The 6,640-nt window shown below is 40.8% G+C and overlaps 1 pseudogene across 1 annotated transcript; it reads right to left on the bottom strand.

Moving 5' to 3' along the window:
• Positions 1-3,685: 3,685 nt before the first annotated feature.
• LOC308529569 (PRELI domain-containing protein 1, mitochondrial-like) lies at positions 3,686-4,349 on the bottom strand (annotated as a pseudogene). The gene has a single exon. The product of its transcript is annotated as a PRELI domain-containing protein 1, mitochondrial-like (transcript).
• Between the last annotated feature and the right edge of the window lie 2,291 nt (positions 4,350-6,640).

Raw genomic sequence — 6,640 nt, 5'->3', positions numbered from 1 at the left:
ATTTAGTAGGGGATGAATGTATATATTTTGGAGAAAAAAAAGAAATAACTGTGTTTATGATTTTAATATGCATAGTATTATTATAGTCAAATAATTTATTTTTAAATATTTAAGGACACTAATAATAGAACTTAATTAGAAGTTCGGATCACATATGTCACTTCAATATATTTTTAAATTTTTAAGTTATTTTTGTTTCTTGCTATCATCACAATTGCTATAACCAACTAATGGCTATACCTGCAGGACTATGTAGCATGTTGTTGGTCACAAAAAATTAAAAAAGTATGCATGTTAATATACCCCCCCCCACACACACACACACCTGGGGCACACGCACAATTACTGCTTCAATTTTCAGCACTTTAAGTTTATTTCCCCTGAAGGGACTTTTCCATCCACATTAATTACAACAAAGTCAGTTCAATATTTGCTGAGCACCTACACTGTACCATGTGAAAATTAGGGATTTTGTATAAAAAGAATATTAAAATAAAAACACACAGAAAGACTGCCTGCTCGGAATTGGTAGACTAAAAGAGGGCAGAAATATTAATGAGAGATTTGAGGAGTTCAGTAATAAGAGTATGTATAAAGAGCCTTGGGAGACCCAATGAACACTTGGTTTTACCCAGCGTTTGGAGTGACTGTCCTCTGCTTATATAAATCAAACCTATCCTCGGTGAGCCGTGTAGGAGCAAGAAATGAAGCCCTCTTTGATAATACGGTGTACAAACTACTTATTTAGGAACTAATCACAGATTTCCTTATGGTATTTCCTGTATTGTTATTTTTGTACTAGAGGTCCAGTGCACGACATTCATGCACTCCGGGGGTGGGGTGTCCCCTCAGCCTTGCCTGAACCCTTTAGCAGTCTAGGAGCCCTCGGGGGATTTCCTACTGATGGCTTAGGCCTGCTCCCCACAGTCGGACATCTTTAGCACTGCCTTAGAGGCGGGAGAAGCTCCTGCCACTGCCGCTGCACTCACCAGCCATGAGCCCGGCTTCTGGCTGAGCAGTGCTCCCACGGTGGGAGTGCACTGACCACCAGGGGGCAGCTCCTGCATTGAGTGTCTGCCCCCTGGTGGTCAGTGCATGTCATAGCGACTGGTCGTTCCGCCATTTGGTCGATTTACATATTACCCTTTTATTATATAGGACTAGAGGCCCAGCACATAAAATTCATGCACAGAGCGGGGGCAGTCCCTCAGCCCAGCCTGCACCCTCTTCAATCCAGGACCCCTCGGGGGATGTCTGGCTGCTGGTTTAGGCCCAATCCCAGGGACATCCCTCTCAAAATCTGGGACTGCTGGCTCCTAATCGCTCACCTGCCTGCCTGCCTGATCAACCCTAACTGCTCTTCCTTGCTGGCCTGATCACCCCTAACTGCCTCTGCCACAGCCCACACCACTGTGGCTTTGTCCGGAAGGACGTCCAGAAGGATGTCTGGTCTAATTAGCATATTACCCTCTTATTAGTATAGATGGTTTGCTACTTTTGTCTATATTTAAGCCTATTTCCCCAATTGTATAATAAGCTCTTTATGCTCTGAATACAACTATTTATCTACTGAAATGATTTCATTTGTAAACTAGAAGGACATTGGTATAAAGCTGGTGTCTTCATCCCTTCCATTCTCAATTAGGCATATCTTTATCTGACATCCCACCTGTAATACCTTTAAGAATAACTTTTTTATAAATTGAGATCTGTATATCTGACTCCCCCAGACTGAATTTCTTAAAGCCAGTCACTAGGTCACATAGATAGGGTTGCCAAATTTAGAAAATTACATACTGGCTGGTGCAATTTGAATTTCTGACAAATACTAATTTTTAACATAAGTATATACCTAATATTGCACACATACTTATATAGTTATACTAATATTTATATTAATACTTATATGTTCATACACATATTTAAAAATTACTCAATGCTTATCTGAAATTCAAACTTAACTGGGTACTCTGTATTTTTGTTTAGCACCCAAATATAGATTGACCTAAGAAGTACCATTGTAGTAAATAAAAATATTTCATTTCTTTCTTTCACGTGGTTTACTCATGCTGTTCATCACAGGTCTGCTGAAGAAGACCATGGGGCCAATCACAGCATTGTTGTCACTCTTGCTAATGAAAGAGATTTTGAACATACAGCTATGCAGATGGCACCAGATGAGGCCAATGGGAAGTGTGGGGTTTTATTCCCAGCAGGCCATAGTGATGCTGCATTGAATGTATGCTTCTTGTGGTGCAATGGGCTCAGTCTAACCATCAGCTCAGAGCCATGTGGCATGTTTAGGAGACTGTGGGAGGTAGAGGAATGATGATAATCTTCAGATTTGGGGAGAGCAATAGAGAGTTTTCAGACTAATGAAACAATTTGATATTCATCTTCTTTTTTTAGGAGAGAGGCTTTTATAACTAAGTTTTACTCTTTAGAAACCACTCAAAGTTCAACTTTAATGTAGCATGGAATCTGACAATACCGGAGGCAGAGATACAGTGTACAAAAATGCCAGTGGGTGCGATTCAGACAGAGTGCATGTGATTGATTCCCAGCACTGCTCCCACGAGCTATGACAGCAGCTTCAAGAGGGCACAGGGTGGCTTTAACTTGACCCCGCAGATAATTGCATTTGCCCTTCCCTCAATCCTTAATATTATCTATAGAATTATATCAAATGCAGTTTCAAGCCCAGCCTTCCAACTATCTTGACACTTTTAATACTTTCCCATAAAGAAATTTAAAACCACACCTGCAGTTGTGAGTTCCTGTGCATAGTCATCTTTGAAGCTCATTTTCCACATTTATCCATTGAAAACACTGCCACATACAATGTAGGGTTATTGTACAGTTTAAAGATAATAGATGTGATGAGCCTTCCCCATATCAGGCATTGGAAAAATATTAATTGTTACAAATATTAGCTATGTTTGGCCCAAATGGAGCTTTTATATATGTTACTTTGTCTCTTCTCCATGTATGTGAGTTTCTGTGCATTATAAATTCCTCTGTCTTTGAAGCCCAGTGTGTCACAAATATTCTTCTCCTCTCTTTGAGGATTCAGTTGAAGTCACCTTCAGTATGCCTAGTGTATATCACCCTTATGTAAGCAGAGATCCTTTCATTTTAGACAAAATAAAGAGATTAGTATTGGGGAATCTAACTACCTGATAAAGTCCCAGATTCACTAAGTATATGCTACCTATGTGACCACTATTTCCAAAATATGTAGGCTCTTCCTTGAGATTTTATAGGGCTCTATTGTTTTGTGAGTTTATTTATTTTTTTTATTTTTATTTTTTGAATTCAACAAATATTTATTGAGTGTCTATTATGAGCTAGATATTTTTCCAGATACTTGGGATGCAGCAGAGAACAAAACGAAGGTCCCTGCCCTCATGGAGCTTACAGTCTAGTGTTCATGACCACTTTGCCTGAATGCTGTCCATGACCCTGGGCAAATCTCTCCTCAGCTCTCCAATGCAGGAAGAAGCAGGCCTGGTTCAGATACGGATAACAGGTCTGATGCACTGTAGATGCCAAACAGATACCACCTCCAACCCACTACCCAGAGAGTAGATCAGGCTGGAAGTTGACTTTTAATAGTAAAATACAGGGGGAGGGCAGAGGGAGTGCGGCAGGTGGTGCGGTGTGCTGCCACACAGGGTCTGTCTGCGCTGGCTACACGAACTGCTGCTGCTGCTGCTGCTTCTTGGTGGCTGCCTTGCTGACAAGGTCCTTGGCCTTCTCTGTAGCTGCCAGTGCCGTCTCCTTTGCCTTCTCCTTGGCTTCCTTGGCTGTCTCAACAAGGGTTTTGGAAGGGGCCTCACCTTGCAGCTTGGCCAAGATGTACTCAAAACCCTTCATGGACTTGGTCACATTGCTTTTGAACCCGGCGAGACCAAATTCCTGGACAGCACTGGAGACGCCAAATAAGCTAGAGGAGACCCAAGCTTCCCGGTGGATTTCGGTCCAGCCGCTGTTATCAGAGTTCACAGAGTAACACATCCTTCCTCCACCACCGTCAGCCGGGCGCGGTTGATGTTCCAGGTGAAGGTGGTCATGGTCTGGTTCTGTGGGTCCGCAATAGAATCCTCCAGGATGTACACCGAGTGAGCGACATTGGCAGGAAACAGTCGCTCGGCCCCGCGGGGCATCCTGTTGGTCTTGGTCAGAAGTCTCCGGGACAGGAGCTTCTGGTCAGGGGTCACCTCCCGGTGCACTAGGTCTTCCGTCAAGACATGCTTGCTGTAGGGATTCGGGTACCGCTGCCAGAAGGCAGCGAACACTTGGTCCCAGGAACTCCGGAGCACGCTGTGGCCCAGGAAATACTTCACCATTGTCCCGGCCGGGCGGGGTCAGCACCCGAGCAGCATCAGGGGTGCAGAGCCCGGGGGGCACGCGGAGGCCAGGCCGGGGCTCGGCGCACGCCCGCCAGGCACCAGTTCAGTCACCGCCCCACTGCAGCCCAACAGCAGCCGCCGCCATGAGGAGTTGTCGGGCCGCCCCTTGTGAGTTTATTATTAAAGAGTTTTGATGCCTATGATTTTGATAATAATTTATTCCCTCTGGACCTACATAGACAGTAATATAAATAACTATTTCACAATTGTTTACATGCTTTACCCACCTAATATATAGCAATTCATATTATATTTTGACTGTTAAAATAAATAAAAATTAGCAGAGAAGAAATATGAAGGGGGAATGGCTTCATGTTAAGTAACTGCATCTGAAATGGGTGTTAAAACTGTACTTGACTGTTCAAGTATTTGAAAACATGCAACACTATTAAAGTCATTGGATCTAAAATTGATTAAGCAATAAGTAGCTTGCCCTTATTAATATTTCAAAAAGCACACATGGATAAAAAATTCTTTAATCACCATGTTAAAATGAATATATTCTTCATTTTTAAAATGTGTTCATAAATGATTCTGTGACCAGATAATATAAACTCTGGATTCTATAAATATCCTGAGGGAACAGTGAATTATTGTTTTGTATAATAAGAGCTATGGCAAAAGTTCAATTCAGAGAATAATCAAAATATGATTTATCAAGACAGGGACAGACAGGGTATCTAAACTTCCCATGGAAGCCATGTCCATTCAGTATGTAATGTCACTGTCCTCGGTATAAGCTGTCTCACTGTCACTCATATTAATGTTATAACAATAATATAGTAATAGCAATGGCTACCATGCATTGAACTTTGATTAGCCAGATATTGTTAAATGTTTACTATACCATATTTCATTAATTTTGTGATAGATATTTTTCATATTTTAATAACTATTGAAAGAGGTTCTTCTTAAAATAAATGATCTCTTACAGTCTTCATGTGCAAGACAATAATTATCTACTTCACATTGCCCACAAATGTATAACCTTGGTTATTGCTATTCAAATTGTATTCATTTCAACCTACTTGATACCACCACCCATGTTAAACTTAATTGCTATTTTTAATGAGTTAAAAAAATATTACACTGGGTCAAGGTATTGAGAAGAATTATTATGTATGCAAAAGGGCAGAAATATAAAATAGTACATACAGATGCACATAGAAATAAACTCTAAATCTAATATTTGTGAATGAAACATTCATCAGAAGCATGAACACAATTTCACATTTTCTTGAAAGGCCACAACCAAATTCTTTCTAATAAAGAAGGTACCCATAACTGTAATAATCCCCATTACATATTATGTGTGAGCTGTGTAAGAAAGCATTGCTTATGGAAAACGAAGACCTACAACTACAATGCAGCATTGGCTGCATTCATATTGACGGAATCTCTTAAAACAGGTTAGGGAGACTTCAAAGAAACCAAAACCAGATCTAATTGGCTTTCCCATGGAGCAAGGCCATCATGAAGATATTGAACACACTGACAGTTTTCTCAGTGGTTAGAGTGTTGGCCTATGGACCAAAGGGTCTTGGGTTCAATTCCTGGCCAAGGGCATATACCTCAGTTGTGAGTGTGGGATGCAACCAATTGATGTGTCTCTTTCACTAAGATGTTACTCTCTCTCTTTCTTCCTCTCTCTCTCTCCCCCTCCTCCCTCCCTCCACTTTCTCTAAACATCAATGGAGCCCTAGCCAGTTTTGCTCAGTGGATAGAGCTTCGCCCCGTGGACTGAAAGGTCCCAGGTTCAATTCCAGCCAAGGGCATGTACCTTGGTTGCGGGCACATCCCCAGTAGGGGGTGTGCAGGAGGCAGCTGATCGATGTTTCTCTCTCATCGATGTTTCTAACTCTCTATCCCTCTCCTTTCCTCTCTGTGAAAAATCAATAAAATATATTTTAAATAAATAAATAAATAAATAAATAAAAATCAATGGAAAAATGTCCTTGGGTGAGAATTTAAAAAAAGACATTGAACACCAATTTGTCGAAAGCTTTCTATTGACTTTGATCTGTGATTGAAATGATAAGAAAAAAATAAAATTTTATGTTTTGATAAATAATAAATTGCCAGCATCCAACAGTTCCAGATGAGTGCTAATGTGGGAGAAAACACCAGAGATAATTGTAAATCATTCTTTTAAGAAATGCTTCAGCATCAACGTGTTTGATGCACAATGATATTATTATTTAAAAACAACAACAACAAAAACACACACA

Source organism: Myotis nattereri (assembly GCF_964212035.1).
Source record: "Myotis nattereri genome assembly, chromosome: 1".
In the NCBI taxonomy this organism is placed as follows: Eukaryota; Metazoa; Chordata; class Mammalia; order Chiroptera; family Vespertilionidae; genus Myotis; species Myotis nattereri.
The sequence above is the reverse complement of the archived record's forward strand: the minus strand, read 5'-3'. Positions and strand labels throughout refer to the sequence as shown.